We start from the raw sequence: 15,905 nt of genomic DNA on the forward strand, positions 1-15,905 counted from the left end.
AGCTGCAGAGTCTTTGGAAGCATTGCTTGGAAATTAAAAGTTTACTGAATGAACCCCTGTATTCATAAATTAATGATTCGGTAATCAAATACTTTATAAGTCTTTTTGGTCATTTTCAGGGCTGCATAAGCCTCAAGCCAGCACTTTTCGTTCACGTTATAAGGAGCCAGGAACCACTTTGTGATCAACAAGCCAAATAGAAACACTGAGCTAGTGATAGAAACACTTAGAATTGATACAATGCCTAGCTTTTCTGCTGCTTTCTGCCTGGACACACCTCTGAAATGCTTTTCCTTTTTGGAATGGATACATAAGCATGTTTTGACCTGTGAGCGCAATACTGTGCGATGCAGCTTATTCAGTCCTTTCAGACAGTGGTTTTCTTATTGCAGCATCTACCCGGACATCAAGGATTTGGGGTTCTGGTCCTAACAGCAAGCTCCCTTTGTGACCTACAGGGTATGACTTAACCCGTAAGATTTTCCTGCTGGAAAAATGAGAAACACTTATTTGGGAAAATGAAGAAAATTTCCTTGGAGATAAAGTAGTATAAAATGGGGGAGCATTGTGTGAATCTAGTTTCTTTCCTACGTTACCAAGTATTCTGAAGGCTATTTGAAGATATTTGGCGCTGACAAAGTGTCAAAGTGATGCAGTACATTTATTATTTCTTTTAAGCTAGTTAGTGAAATCGAGAGTATATTTTACACAACCCAGCCCTACACGTGGCTACTGAAGTAAATGCTACTAGCACTGCACATGTTAAGTGATGATATACTGTGCTGCAATGTCCAGACAAAAACAAGCAGTGTTTACATTTGTGTGTTCTGCCTTTCCATCAAATAAACTGTGGAAAATTGTAGAATTTGAGTGCTGTTTTGCCTACCAGGAATAAGCTGTGCCTGGGGAGGAGTGTGGGCTCAGCATCGCCCAGCAGGGCCACCAGCACCCCTTGGTCCTGCCCACACAAACACATCCTGAGCAAAAAGCACCCCATCGCTGAGCACTCACAGCGTCTCTTCTAGGTTTCATCTTAAATTTCTTTATTTGGGGACTGTGTAGGGATGTGATTTGAATATTGGAGTCTGTGTGCATCTAATCTAACTAAAAATACTGTGCAGATCTTTTACTTTGATAAATGTCCTGAAGAATGGTCCTACCAGCAGCTAACATTCTGAGTGAGGTCTGCTGTAACGAAGCCATCCAAACCTGTGCAAAACCCGTGTCACATTTTCAGACACACTTACTGAATTCTTAAGTTAAAAACACACTCATTGCACCAACAGAGTGCAGCTCATCTTTATGCCAAAATATGTTTCTTTTCCTAAGTACTGTGCAGTTGTCAGCATGTCCCTTGCATTTATGACTTCATGACATTTGTTTATCAACAGATAGTGGCATATCTTGCAGTTACATTTTAAGCAGCATTAAACGCAACCAAAAATAAGGTAAATAAAAGAAAATCAGTTGCTCTTTTAAAGTGTTTTTAGAGAGAAGCTGTACATAAGAAGCTAGGTCTTCAAGCAGTTCACACCAGGCCCAGCAACACAGAAGAATACTGCAAGAGCAATAAGGATTTTTAGGGGCATTATGATAGTGTAATGGAAACACATCTGCCCCCAAAAGTCCCTCATTTTCCCTGCGGTAAAGAGCCATGCAGGAAGTGGTGAATTCTGTGGAACATTGAGAATGAAACTATAAAGCATTTTTTTTGTTGTTGTTGAAACACTTCTCCAACAGCACTTCAGGATTTCAGCATTTCCTGAGCCCAGTCCATAGGAAAACAGTAGTTTTCCAAACAGTCCCCAGCTCACACACTTGGGCTGCATTAATTGTTCTGTTCATCCACCAGACTGAATTCTGACAAAGTTCCCTTGGAAACACCATTAGTACTGGAAAGCTGGAGAGAGGAACTACACAGAACTGTAGGGCAATTCTTGTTCTTTCATCTATCCAGAATTTCAAAAGCAGAATAACCAACATTTGTAGTCTGGCTTTTTAAGGACTTGCTACAAGTGACGGTGCAAAGTTAGGTTGGTAGGAAAAGGGAATACATAATACACTCATACAACTGTTATGTTTTGTTTTAAAGCACTTCAAGATATTTTATGTGTAGTCGTGTGGGCAGTTTCCCATGCATAGAGAAAGTCTGCTCGGAGTACAAACAAAAAGAAGAACCCCCCTCTGGTAAAGACTGCCTATTGCGTAGTTACAGATCTCCATAGAAAAGCAGCACACTGGAACTGTTATGCCTGTTCAATCAACAAGCCTAATGAAAAGTCTCTCTTTTAAAGTAACTCCTACCACTAGTGCACACTGACTACCACCTAGCAGGCATATTCCTCAATGGATCAGTGGAGCATAAGGTATAGAATACAACATGGTTGGGAAAAATAAAAAATAAAAAATAAAAACAGCAACCAATTGCTCATACGTTATTTAAGAGTGCTATGTAATCCATTCAGTCTATCTTTGTTCCTGTCTCCACGTTCCAGAAACGTTACTGTAATCTTGCCTGAATTTGGTGTTTATGCAGCTCCTGTGGCTTCCAGTAGCACCTGTGTGCCTGGTGCCAGGGCTGTGTGCTGCTTGCCTGCTTTCAAATAGGCCTTTTGTTACAAAAGAAAACTTTTATATGGACAGCAGCAACAACAAAGTAAAAAACAAAGTTCTGATGAGTCTGCAGACTGATGGTTCCAATGGAATTAATAGATAACAAATAGAAATATCCCAGCGGGAGAATTGCTGCATTCTATTCCCAACCCTCGTGGGCCAGTCCTGGGACATCCCACAGGGCCTTTTCTCACCCTGTCCAAAAAACATGTATGTGTGTCCTGTGGTGGATGACAGAACACATTTTGTCCTTCTTTATTTCTCCTGGCCCACAAAACTGTCACTTTCAGACATGGATGGCTGGTTCCTGCATTATGTCAGCTAAGGAAAGGCCGTGAATCTATTGAAACAATTACCTGTAAAGATGTGCATCCAGCAGCTACCAACAGGACCAGCCCAGACCCATGGGCAGAACTGCTGGCACACTGTGACAAAAGCAGAAAAGCCAGTTCTTTGTTCTTTTTTCTATGTACATTTACCAAATTCCCTAGTTTTCATCACTTGAGGAAAAAAGTACATTACATTACAATGAATTATTACCTAATTTGCACCAAGAACAGGGCAAGTGGTGACTTAAACTCACTTGAAGTCCTCCATTTCAGCATTACAGAATGCTGTACTCTTGAGCTGCATGTTATGAAGCGCTCTATACACGTAATAGAACTGCTTTTATACCAGTTCTTCCACCACTGGTGCAGCTTCCACACCAGAGCAATGTTTGTCCCCTAATATTTAAATTTTTTTAAATGTGACTGTTTTTTCCTACATAACCAGCAGACACGATTTCCAAGACAAAAAAAGGTGGTGATACCTCTGTGAGGTGCATTTGAACAGATTTTCTTTCAGTGTGTGGCCCAGGCCTTGCACAGGCGAGCAGTGCTGACACATACAGTTAGAAGTGCGAGGGAAGAGCAAGGCACAAACCAGCAGTCACAGCCCGGCTGCCCACGTTCCTGCTCTGGAGGAACTGCAGACAGCCTCACAGGAAGGGATGACTGAGCTCACACCTGTATGGTACGGCATGGAGCCAGGTCCTGAGATCCCAGAGACCGGTCACTGCTACCCTCTCCTTCCCAATGGCCATACTGGAGGGCAGTCACAAAACTCTTCTGTGGTAATGTGTGGTCTGGGAACGTCAGATACTGAGGCCCTGCTTCAGAACTCAAGCCACAGAGCAGTTCCCAAGCCGTGCCACCCGGTTCTGATCTCGCTGCTTTCAGTAACGTGTCCACACATTTCTGAAGTGGACAGAGAGGCACTGGATAACCCTCCCCTGCTTCACTGTGTGTAAGCTGTTTTTTAAAGCTTTGCTTCAAAACGCTGAAAAATCATTCTAAAAGTGAACTTTTAATTCCAGACATAATGCCTTCTTTTCATCTTCACTAAATTCCTTCTTGCTTTTCAAACAAACAGATCCCAGCTGTCCCATTGCTGACGCTGGGCACTGCGGGAGTCTGCAGGAGCAGTGCTGCTGGGGCCACCTCCACCGTGCACAGAAGCCCTGGCTGGATGAGATCACCACAACAGAGACCACATTTTTACATGATAAACGTTTAGGGTATCGACCAATGTGTTCCCTAATGGTGAGTAGTTTGCTTAACAAATATACATCTAAAGCTTAACAGCTACATGTGATATCCATCACAGTAGAAGGTGATGAACAATTTTGGGTGAGAAAGGCCTACAGAACTATCACTTTGTTCTTTAAGAGTGCTCAGTAGCCACTTACATGGTCATACACACTTTATAATGGTGTAAATTGCATTTGAATGAGCATATGTGATTTTCTTTATTGTCCTTAGAGAACGAGATAGAATCTATCTGAAAAAAAAAAATAAAAAATCAAATCTAGCTGTTTGTTTAACAAGATGCGAAGCACACCTCACAGAAATGGCACAAAAGACATGCTTTGATTGAAGAGCCTTCAGGAAAAACTCCATGAGCAGCAGAGCAGAGCTGATCTCTGCTGCTGCTGGAACATTTGAGTTAGCTGTGTGTTTCCTTGAGAGCCAGACCTTCCAGTCAGTCTGCTTTCTAATGCTTAACTCTCTGCTCTTCTGTTCTTGGAATACCAGCGGTGAGTCCACGGGAGCCAAACAAACCCGAGTCTCACAACTTGTGACACTGGACATAGTTTGTGAGTACACTGCAGACAAATACTATAAATGAAAAGTAAAAGTAAGCCAACAGCTTAACCGGTTCCTGAAAACATAACTTTCTGAAAAATGCTGCTTTGGAACAGTATTACTTCACACAGGACAGGAGCTAAAAGGCATACAAGTTCATACAAGTTCATCTCCCAAGTCAGATTTCAGTCTTGAACGAGTGAGTAATGTGTTGCACGGAGGTTTTGCTATGTCCTATTTCCTATGTGTAGCCATTATGTAGCTATACAAGTAATTTGGCACAATATCAATTTGCCTCAACATACAGATCCTGCATATCATCTCCCGATATGTCCCATACCAACACCTTATTTTCTAACACTGCACTGATGTGTAACTTCAGCTGACCTGCCAGGCAGTTTGAGTAGGTCTGTGCTGACTGCAGGCTTAGTGCCACAGCCACATCCAGGTGTCAGTCTGTAACTCAGCAAATAATCAGCTGCTCCAGAACTGCACAGCCACCCTTACAGCAACTGACAGTGTGCCCCTGGATCCTGTGTGCTGCGCACATTGGCCACCTCTCTCACACTATCATTCATAGCATCCTTCATTCTGTCTTAAACATACGTGCATTACAGTTGGAGCCACAATAAAGCTCAGCTTATCCACTAACAGCTTTTGAACAATTATTAGAATTTCGTTAAGAAAGTAAAACTACATCACCTACAAGTACAAATCATGCTTAGGTCCTTTAGGCTGCCGATATAGAAATGAAAGCAGTAGTGCAGACTTGAATAGCCTTACCAAGCTCAGACTTATTCATCAAAGTATACTATAACAACTTCTATCAGTACACAAATCAGTCATCTTCACATGGATTTGAAGATACAGCCCATCCACACACACACACACACTGGGCACGTGCTGAAGAAACAGGCTGTCTGGAGAGGGAGAGATGTGAAACTGACACAGTTTGTCAGCAAAGGAACCGAGGAGGGGACAACACAAACGTTCCTGCAGGTTAGACCATTTTCTGAGGGTTTAAGCTGTCTCCCTTTGCTAGAAATACTTTCTCTTTTCTCAGGGGCCACTTATGCCAAACAACTGCTCTTTGAAACATGACTTTTCCTTCATCTTTCACTAGGTTTTTATGGAGAAAAAAAAAGAAACAGAGACCTTTTATAAGCTACAACAGGGGCTAGACAACTGTTTGATGTTTAGTTTGGGGGGCTGCTAGTGTTAGTATGTCTGAAGATGACATTAAAGTTAAAATATTATTGCATACTTAAGTGTGCAGTAGCCCATTACTGAGTGCAGCAGTAGCTCAGTGCTGTCATGAATTGGACCAAATCCGTTTACAAATCATGAATAATTTATTGATTTGAGTAAGCGACCGCAAACAAAAACAGCGCTGGGCGACCACGGGAGTCACAGCTCCGCACGTGTGGCGCACCCTCCCCCTGCTGGCCCCAGCTTTTATAGTCTCTCTTGTATTCTGATTGGCTGCCGTGTTGGCCTTCCACGCCTGCGCTCCCTTGTTGCCGGGCAGTATTGCTCCGAGTGGTTCTTCTCTTCTTGTTGATTGGTCCCATTCTTCCCGCCACTCTGTTCCCCGCCGCTATGCTTTCCCGCCACTCGTTGCCACGTGGCGGGTAGACAGAAGCCGCAGAAACAGGGGCGGCAAGTGCAGGAGCCGCAGGGGCGCTTACAAAACCCGGAAGCCCGCTTGACTCCGTTCCGCGCAGCCCCCTCCCCAACAACAACAACATACCCAACACAATGAACAAACTTTCACCAACTTTTTACAATCCCTCCTTTTTCTTTAAACTAACTTATTTTGTTCATTGAATCTTTGGAGTGCCTGCCGGCTTAATGCATAGATCTCGTTATCTTCATCATCTTGTTCTATGGTCTCATATTTAGCTCCTACTAACATTAAATGAGCAGCTTCTGATCGGTTCTTTACTATCGTGGTTACCCAATTGAAAATACATTGTCCAAAGGTTAACACCATAATTAACAACAACAGAGATAATAATGTGGTGAGCCAAGGTGAGTAATTAAACCAGGATTCATACCAACTTTGGTGAGCCTCATTTTCTTTTTTACGTTTTTCCAATCCTTCCCTCAATTTGGTCATTGTGTCTCTTACCACCCCAGTATGGTCTGCATACATGCAGCATTCCTCCCGGAGGGCTGCACACAGTCCCCTTTTTTCAGAAAAACCAGATCCAATGCCCTTCGATTTTGAAGAACTACTTCTGAAAGGGACCTTATTGATTTTTCTAACGCTGAGATGGACTGTTCAATTTTAGCCAAGTCCTCATCTACAGCAATGCGCAGAGCTGTGAATCCTGTACCAGCTCCTGAATCCTCAGGGTGGTATTGAATCCTTGGTATAATTATCACCTGTATACAAAAATCATGTGATATATTCCTTAAGCCTAATTAGACTCCACCGGAAAGGTTGATGTGAGCAGTGTTGTGCTGCCACACAAAACGTGATTACTGCGAGAACTCCTAAGCACCATCGCTCATTTATATCTCCCGGTTTTGGGGAGTTCAGTAAAGTCCAGCTGGATCCTTGCAAAGGGTCGATATGCCAATTCTCGCCCTCCTGGGATCCTTTTTCCTCATATTTTTCACATTTACCCTCCGGCAGGTCATACATCCATTGACAATCCCCTTTGCTACATTATATACCCCTATACACATATAATTATTAGCAAACTGGTCCACTAAGGCCTGAGTACCCCAATGTGTTTGTTCATGGAACCTCCGTAGCACCTTTGTAGCTACTGACTTTGGTAAAACCTCTCGTCCATCAGGTAGTATCCATTTCCCCGTTTCATTTTCCCGAATCCCCATTTGTATCATTTCTTTTTCCACAGACGTGAAACAAAGCAGGGGAAGGGGATTCTGTCCACCTTCTGCAAACATGGCCGGGCAATCCTCCCTCTCGGTTACCTTATATATACACATAAGAGAGGCCCTTTTGGCCTCCTAGTCAGCTAGATTATTTCCTCTAATTTGCGGATCCAGTCCTCGCTGGTGACCTTTTACATGTACTACTGCAATCTCTCTTGGTTCTCTAATAGCTTTCAAAACTTTAAGGATCAATTCCTGATGAATTAACCCCCTTCCCTGTGAGTTTATAAGTCCTCTTTCCTCCCATATTTTCCCAAAAGTGTGTACTATCCCATACGCATATTTAGAATCTATATATATTGTACCACTCTTGCCCTTTAATAGTTTTAAGGCTTGCAACAGGGCATACAATTCACAAGCTTGAGCAGACCAGCTCGGGCTTAATAGTCCTGATTCTATCACTTCAAATGTTTTTCCACTTACCAATGCATAGCCTGACTTTCTCTTTCCTTCAACTACTCTAGATGAACCATCTATGTATATCTTTTCCCCTGTAGGTAATTCCATGTCATCTAGATCGGGTCTCAGTTTTATTTGCTCCTCTATACTCCTAAGGCAATCATGTTCTAGGGGCTCGCTGGGTTCACCATAGAGAAACTGAGCTGGGGTCTGCACTGAAGTTGTTTCTAGGGTCAGTTTTGGGGAGGAAATCAGAATTCCCTCATACTTTAACAATCTTGCATCTGTGACCCATTTGTCAGCTTTTTGTTCGTGGCATTCCAGTTCAGTCCAGTGTGCATTACAAATATCACACTCCATAACCAAATAACAAGACAAAAACTTATTGGTTGTGCAGAATCGTTCCAAATGTCCACTGCTTGGGGATTATTTAGGAACAAGGTCTCCTCCACTCACAAACTATCAGTCCGGCATGAAGACTAGATTCCCAGTTCATACCTTCAGGCACATTGGGAGCAACGCTGCCTCATGTGCTGTTACCAGCAAGCTGCTGGCCAGTTGACGTCAAATCACTGGCTGCACTGGAGACATTAACCAAGGAGACGTTGACCAAAACCGGTGCTGAAATGCTCGGATCCTCACGGTGTGTAGGATGGCTCATCGTTTGGTGCCGGCTTAACCCAACGTGCCGGCAGCCAGCGGGGCCCACTTGGGGTCCCGACACAGGCGTATCCTCTGCCCATGACGAGGAGTGGCATAGGGTCTGGGAGCCATGACCCTCCGTCAGGTCTGATCAGGACCTGACCTATTGGAGTCTGTTCAGTCAGCTGATGGTCTCCCATCCGATTCTCCAGATGCTTTAAACTAAACAGTGCACACAGGAGGAGAGCGTCTGGGCACAGCTCAAGCCCCTCTAGCCCTCCCCCCTCTTTAAGCGCACGAAGACACCCCTTCAAGGTCTGATGCACACGCTCCACAATAGATTTGTTAGTGCTGTTGCCAGGAATGCTGAAGGTATGCTTAATGCCCCAAGCTGTACACCAGTGTCCAAAACGTGCACTTCTATATCCTGGGCCATTTTCAGTCTTTAACTCCTGAGGTGCACCCATGACAGCGACAGCCATGTGCAACACTCTTATGCACTGCATGGCAGTCTGTCCAGATTGTGCCACAGCCCAGAGAAAACCACTACATGTGTCAATTGTGACATGCAAGTGATGGAAACACCCAAACTCTGGGAAACCCGTAGCATCCATCTGCCGAACCTTATTTGGTCTCAAACCTATGCAACAACAACTGAAATGTGAAGCATCTGGGGTTCACCCCTGCAGGAAACCTGTCAGCCGAATGGCAACCTGGGCAATTCTGTACAACATCACGTGCAACAACTGGAACGTGAAACATCCTGTGTAGTGACCATGCTGACTGCTGGAACCGCCCACGTGACACTTGCAACACTCCATGTATATTATAGGGGGAGATTAATTTCCCCTCCAAAGGTTATCTTTTGTGCTTCCTCTAGCAAGAGAGCAGCAGCTACTACTACTTTTGCAGGCAACTAGGCCAGCCCCGGCTAACATGATCTAATAATTTAGATAGGTAAGCCACAGGCTTTTTGCCTCCTGCCCAATCCTGGGCAAGCACCCCATAAGCTGTCCCCTCCACACTGTTTACAAACAGAAAGAAATGGTTTCTTTAACTCCAGGAAGCTCAGGACTGGAGGGTGCACAAGTTCCTTCTTTAATTTATTTAATTGTCCTTCATCTGTTTCTGTCCATTTAAGTAACCCATCTTTGTTTAATTTACTATAAAGAAATTTAACTTTTCCACTGTAATCCTCTATCCATTGTCGACAATATCCTATTAATCCCAACAACTGTCATACCTGCCTTTTTGTTGTTGGGGCTTTTAGGGCCAAGATCCCCTCGACTCTCTCTGGGTCCAGTTTTTTGTCCCTTTGCTCAGCAAATGACCCAAATACTTCACCTCTTCCTCCACAAACTGCAGTTTTGATCTAGAAACAACCCTTGTAAACTAAGGAAATTTAACAACTGTACACTAGCCTGCCTCACGCTATCTTCATCTGTCCGTGCTATTAACAAATCATCCACATACTGTAACATTGTTGTTCCCGGTGTTCTATTATAATCCTGTAAAATTTGTTCCAAGGCCTGACCAAATAAATTTGGGGATTCTATAAATCCCTGGGGAAGGACCATCCATCTTAGCTGTTGCTTCCTATGAGTATCGGGGTCTTCCCATTCGAAAGCAAAATAATCCGTGTTGTCCTTGTCTAAGGGGCATGCCCCAAATGCATCCTTTAAATCTATTACACTATACAACCGGTCATCTGGGTGCAATTGGCTTAATAGGGTATGAGGATTTGGCACTACGGAAAACCTGGTTACAGTTCTCTTATTGATTTCCCTTAAATCATGTACCAGCCTGTATTCGCCATCCTCCTTTTTTTCTTTTTTACTTATTTTGTAAACCTCCGCCCTGTTCCGCGGACACTCGGTACCTGGCCCTGGGCTGAGGGAAACGACACGAGGGCCCCGCGAGGTGCCTCCACCCGCCCGCTCGGTCGCCCGACGTCCGGGACGGCGCGCCGAGGGGAAACCCGGCAACCGGCCCCGGCGACCCTCGGGGGAGCGTCCGCCCGCGGGGGCGCACCCGTCGTCCGCCGCCACCACCTCGCCCTCCTCCCGGGACCCGGGGTTTCCCTCCGTAACCCGGCGCCCGCCGGCAACTGCGGCCGGGAGAAGCGCGGCTCGGACCGCCCCGCCCGCGCGGGACTCGAGCCGCCCGGCCACCGATCGGACGGCCCGGACCCGGAGGCGGACCGGACCGGCGACGGACCGGCGCCGCGGGGAGAGCGCGAGGAGAAGAAAGAGGGGAAGACCGCAGCGAGGGGGGCGGGTCGGTGCTCCCAGACCCCGGCGCGACGACACCCTCCCCGCCAACCCCCCGCTTCCTTGGCAGACGGGGCCGTCGGTTCGGGTGGGGGGTATGTAGGGCGGTGGTGACACTGGGACTTCTAAATCCCTTATCTTCTTCTTCCGCCCTCCTTTTTCTTTAGAGGGTATAAATGCATAAGGTATCCAGACGTGGGCATACTCACTTTCCTCTGAACTACCCAGTCCTCAGAGGAGCCAAAAAGGGCCAAAATACACTCTCCCCTTTTATGGGCTTATTGCCCCACACTAAATCATTTTGACTTTACTTTTTCCCCGCCTAGAAGGGGAATCATTCCAATTCTTAATCATTAGCCCTAATGGACTGTCTGGAGGAATAGGGGGTATACCTATACCCACACCACTAGTTCCCCCACCCATGGGACCAGAAGGCTTACTCTTCTTCTGTCCCATCTTCCGGAGCACCTTCACACACACTCACAACGCTTCCCCCTTGTCGTGGCCCAGTCCCTCGCGGGATGTGGGAACCGCACTACCGAGGAGTCCGCACTCGCTCCGCCCACAATTGGACGTCTCAGTCGTTGTGCTCCGGGATACCCAACCCCAACCGAACGGATCACCGGCCTATACTTACCCACCCCGTGGGTCTTCGCTCGGTCTTCGTGCACAAAGATTACTAGGGGTTTACCGGTTTTATTTTGTTTGCGTCCTTATTTTAGGTTCGTCGGTGAAGGGCTTGAGCAGGAGTTTCCACTCCTGGGGCCGCTGAAATCAGCGGGGCGCCTCCCCAGAAGGACCCCTGATCAAATCTCCTTCATCCGAGTCACGGCACCAAATTGTCATGAATTGGACCAAATCCGTTTACAAATCATGAATAATTTATTGATTTGAGTAAGCGACCGCAAACAAAAACAGCGCTGGGCGACCACGGGAGTCACAGCTCCGCACGTGTGGCGCACCCTCCCCCTGCTGGCCCCAGCTTTTATAGTCTCTCTTGTATTCTGATTGGCTGCCGTGTTGGCCTTCCACGCCTGCGCTCCCTTGTTGCCGGGCAGTATTGCTCCGAGTGGTTCTTCTCTTCTTGTTGATTGGTCCCATTCTTCCCGCCACTCTGTTCCCCGCCGCTATGCTTTCCCGCCACTCGTTGCCACGTGGCGGGTAGACAGAAGCCGCAGAAACAGGGGCGGCAAGTGCAGGAGCCGCAGGGGCGCTTACAAAACCCGGAAGCCCGCTTGACTCCGTTCCGCGCAGCCCCCTCCCCAACAACAACAACATACCCAACACAATGAACAAACTTTCACCAACTTTTTACAAGTGCTAAGTTTAGTGTCCACTGTAAGACCAGAACACATTGGTTTCTTTTGCAGAACAAAGTGACAACCAAAAGCGGGACTTTGTGGGCCAGTTGGATAAAACATAAGCTCATCTCGCCCCCAAAACCCCGACTCTGGAACCACAGCCTTCTGAGACTCAATTTGTATGTCAGGTATCTTTGTAAGATATGCCCAATTGAGAGAATCAATCCTTATAAGTAGCTAATCTGGGAGCTGATAAGGGAGACTTGTATCCAAGTCACAATACACACTCCACTTTCTGGACGACAGGAATTGCTAACAGATACCATGCGGTCTTAGTCACACGTCAGGATTAGTTTGTTTAATTAAGCAGCAACTTCTGTAAGCGCCTATAAAGTCACGCTGGACTCACCCAGAGCAGCAGATTTACCAGATCCAAAGTGTCTATTCATATCTTTCCAAAGGATCAGCTCATTTATCTGTTCTTTATCGCAAACTAAAGCCGAACCACTGCAGGAGGTGCCAGCCGTGCCTCCTGCTGGGTCACAGCACCGCCCTCCACAAGAGGCTTCACTCGGACCCGAGTTCCCTGCTGTCAGCGGCAGGTCGAGCGCTCCGCTGTGTCTGCACCTCATTGCCCTCAGCACTGCGTTCCTCCACAGCTTCTTTAAGGGATGAGAGCTCTGCATACAAAGGGAACATATTTTCTAAATCCTCCGTTTATAATTCCTACAGAAATTCTAAATAAATACCGAGTCTAAAAGCATTATAGTTTACACTTGGCAGCCGCAGTAGGTAAATGCTGTCAGTTATGTTAAAGAAACGAATTACTGTGCTTGAAAAGCCACTACTACGTTCATGCTACTTTTGGAAAGCCAAATCTGGAGCCAAGGAATGCTGCGCTAGCCGGACTGCGTGCTCAGCAAACGCATCTCGAAAGAAAAGCGCGAAGTAGATTGCGGACATTCCGACCAAGCGGTTCGGGTGAACGCGGGCCTGCAGCAAAGGCGGCGGACGGGCTCGTTTCTCCCTGCGGTGCCGGGCTTTTCCCGCAGACAGCGGCTCACCCGCACGCCCTACAGCCGCGGCACGCCGCGATGGCCGCCCGGCGCCGGGCGCACACCTGTAGCTCCCGCGGGGCCGGCGCGGCCGCACCCCTTCGGCGCCGCACCGCATCGCATCGCACCGCAGCGCAGCGCCCCGCGGCCTCCCGCCCGCCGGCTGCCCCTACGCGGCCTGCGGCACGTTGGGCGCGGGGAGCGGCGCCGGAGGGGAAGGGAGAGACGGAGGCGGCCGGGGGTGCGCGGCCCCGCGCGGAGAGGAGCGGAGCGGAACGGCCCCACTCCGCCGCGGGGCGCGGCTCACGGCGCTGCAGGCGCGACTCACCGCGTGCCGGTGCCCGGCGGCGCCCCAGGGCGGAACGGGGATCCCCTGGCAGCTTCGCGGTCCGGAGAGCGGCGGCCCGCGGTCCTCCTGCGCGGGCTCCTTCCAGCGGCAAAATCCCGACTCGTGACACAGAAGGAGCACCCTGCCGGGCGCCCAGAAACGTTTCTTCCTCACGGTCACGCCACGAGCCAAACAAGAGGCCACATCGAGGGGGGCGGGGGGGGGGGAATCCAGGTTTCTTTCTGTTTTCCTTTTTTTCCCCTTCCCGTTCCCCTCCGCTCCTTTTCCTTTAAAAAAGAACGAAGTGCAGGAGGGGAAAAAAAAAAAGCCGGCACCGGGAGATGAGAGGAGCGGCCGCACCGCCCGCCGCCACAAAAGGCTGCGCTCCTTCCCGCACCGCCTTCCCGCACCCCGCCGGGGCCTCGACCGTCTGAAAACCGCTTGTTTGGCTTTTTATTTTCTTAGAAACTGCCTCCAAATGCTGGAACGGGAAGCGGCATTCCTAGAAATTCGGGAGGCGGCAGGAAGGGCCGGTCTGTGAAATTCAGCCCCGTTTCCTGCAGGGGGCTCCAGCGCAGGAGAGAGAAAATCGAGTGAGCGATAAAGCGCCACTCGGGCCGCTTCGATCAGATAACGGATCGAAAAGGAAGAACGGTAAAACAGGAACTCACGTTTCTCCGATAAGATCTCTGAGCCTCATAGGAGCACGAGCTAATGTGTGACCCCCGCCCGCATTTCCACCCGCGTTTATGGGCGCTCGGAGCCCGTATTGACTTTTCGCGTGTCAGCCGCGCGCAGCGATCGCAGGGCCGGGGCAGGTGGGCAGAAACGGGCTCGGCAGAAACGGGCTCGGCAGAAACGGGCTCGGCAGAAACGGGCTCGGCAGCTCCGCTCGGCGCCGCTCTCCCAGCCGGCCGGTTCTGCCCGTCAGTCATTCATGTCGTGGCTGCGCGGATCTCGTGCGGACGGGCCGTCCCGTGTCGGCTTTTGCCGAGGGGCTGTGGGAGATAAGCGGCTCCGCCTGGCTCACAGCGGGGCGGCCAGCGGAAAGCCGGGCCGCTTCATAGGAAGCAGAAGTGTAATTAACGCTTGCAAAGAGCAAACGTGCCGCTACGCGCTACCAGTTCTGTAAAGATCGCAGTGCTTTTCTAACAGGGCGTCGTTTAGCCACGAGTGGCGAACGTCGCTACAGAAAACACGACAACTGGCTTCAGTGGAGGGGTGACGGATCTCAGCTCGTGTGACTCCGGCAGGTGAATTGAACTGCCGGAACGAGATCGGCCTCAGCCACGTGAACTCCTCGTCGTTCCGTCAGTGTCGGGCAGAGCGTCCAAACGCAATAAGAACTCCGGGCTCTCCGGCTTAGTTTCGTATTTGACAAACTAATTTAATGAAACCCGTTGCGGACAGGCGCGTGTGCGATCGGCACGGTCCGAGCGTTGGTCCCGGCCGCTCCTCCGTCCGGTCCGATCGTCGTCCTGACCGAAAACCCGCTCAAAGAAAGGAAAGCCCAAGTCCAACCGAACGTTTTCTGCCCGTCTGCAGGCCAGAACACAGCCGGGACAGCGGCGGAATCCACAGCGCGGGTCGGACCGCCCAGTCTCGCATCCCTGCTCTGTTCCGCGGCGCGCCGCGTTATTCCGCACGGCGGCGGCGCAGCTCTGACCCCGGGCGGCAGCGCAGCGGAATCGACGGAGACGGACGTCGGAGAGAACCGCGCCGCGCCGCACGGCCGCAGCGCTGCGGGACGGCAGCCCGGCATTACCGCCGCTCGGGGAGCGCCCCGACCGCCCGCAGCACCCCGCACTGACCGGAACGGCCGCCGCGGCGCTGCTGGCGGTTCCGTTCCGTTCGTCCCATCTCGGTTCCGTTCGTCCCATCTCGGTGGCTCCGCTCTGCCGCCGTCCTCTAAAAAAGGACGACCACAGAAACGTTCTCCGGCGCAGACCCGCTGAGGCACGGACGGGGTTCGAACCCGTGATCTTCGGTTTACGAGACCGACGCCTTACCACTTGGCCACCGCGCCTGCCTTAGCAGCTCCGCCCGACGCCATTCTATCGCTGGCGCTACTCCCGCCGCTCCGCAGCCCTCGCCGTGCACGCGCCTCAGCACCTGCGGCCGTCGGGCGCGCGCGCGCGTTGCTCCCTCCGGCGATGCCGCCCCGCCTTCGCGCGGCCGGGCGCTCCGCTGGCGCGTCGCGGTGTGCCAGGAGTAGAAGTGCAGCCTTCCATCACTGTGAACAGAATTCTCCAAGCGCTGGTGAA

At 49.5% G+C, this 15,905-nt stretch overlaps 1 protein-coding gene and 1 non-coding gene across 2 annotated transcripts in view; both read right to left on the minus strand.

Moving 5' to 3' along the window:
• Nucleotides 1-13,820, minus strand: part of BFAR (bifunctional apoptosis regulator) — an 80,529-nt gene extending 66,709 nt beyond the window's left edge. Inside the window, exon 1 of the mRNA XM_072348888.1 lies at nucleotides 13,642-13,820. The gene's annotated coding sequence lies outside the window, so the exon portion shown is untranslated. The remainder of the gene's footprint in view (nucleotides 1-13,641) is intronic.
• Nucleotides 13,821-15,595: 1,775 nt separating this feature from the next.
• On the minus strand, nucleotides 15,596-15,667 carry TRNAT-CGU (transfer RNA threonine (anticodon CGU)). The gene has a single exon. It is a non-coding gene; the product is annotated as a tRNA-Thr (tRNA).
• Nucleotides 15,668-15,905: the final 238 nt, after the last annotated feature.

The sequence above is a fragment of the Excalfactoria chinensis genome, chromosome 14 (genome assembly GCF_039878825.1).
Source record: "Excalfactoria chinensis isolate bCotChi1 chromosome 14, bCotChi1.hap2, whole genome shotgun sequence".
NCBI classification, from domain to species: domain Eukaryota; kingdom Metazoa; phylum Chordata; class Aves; order Galliformes; family Phasianidae; genus Excalfactoria; species Excalfactoria chinensis.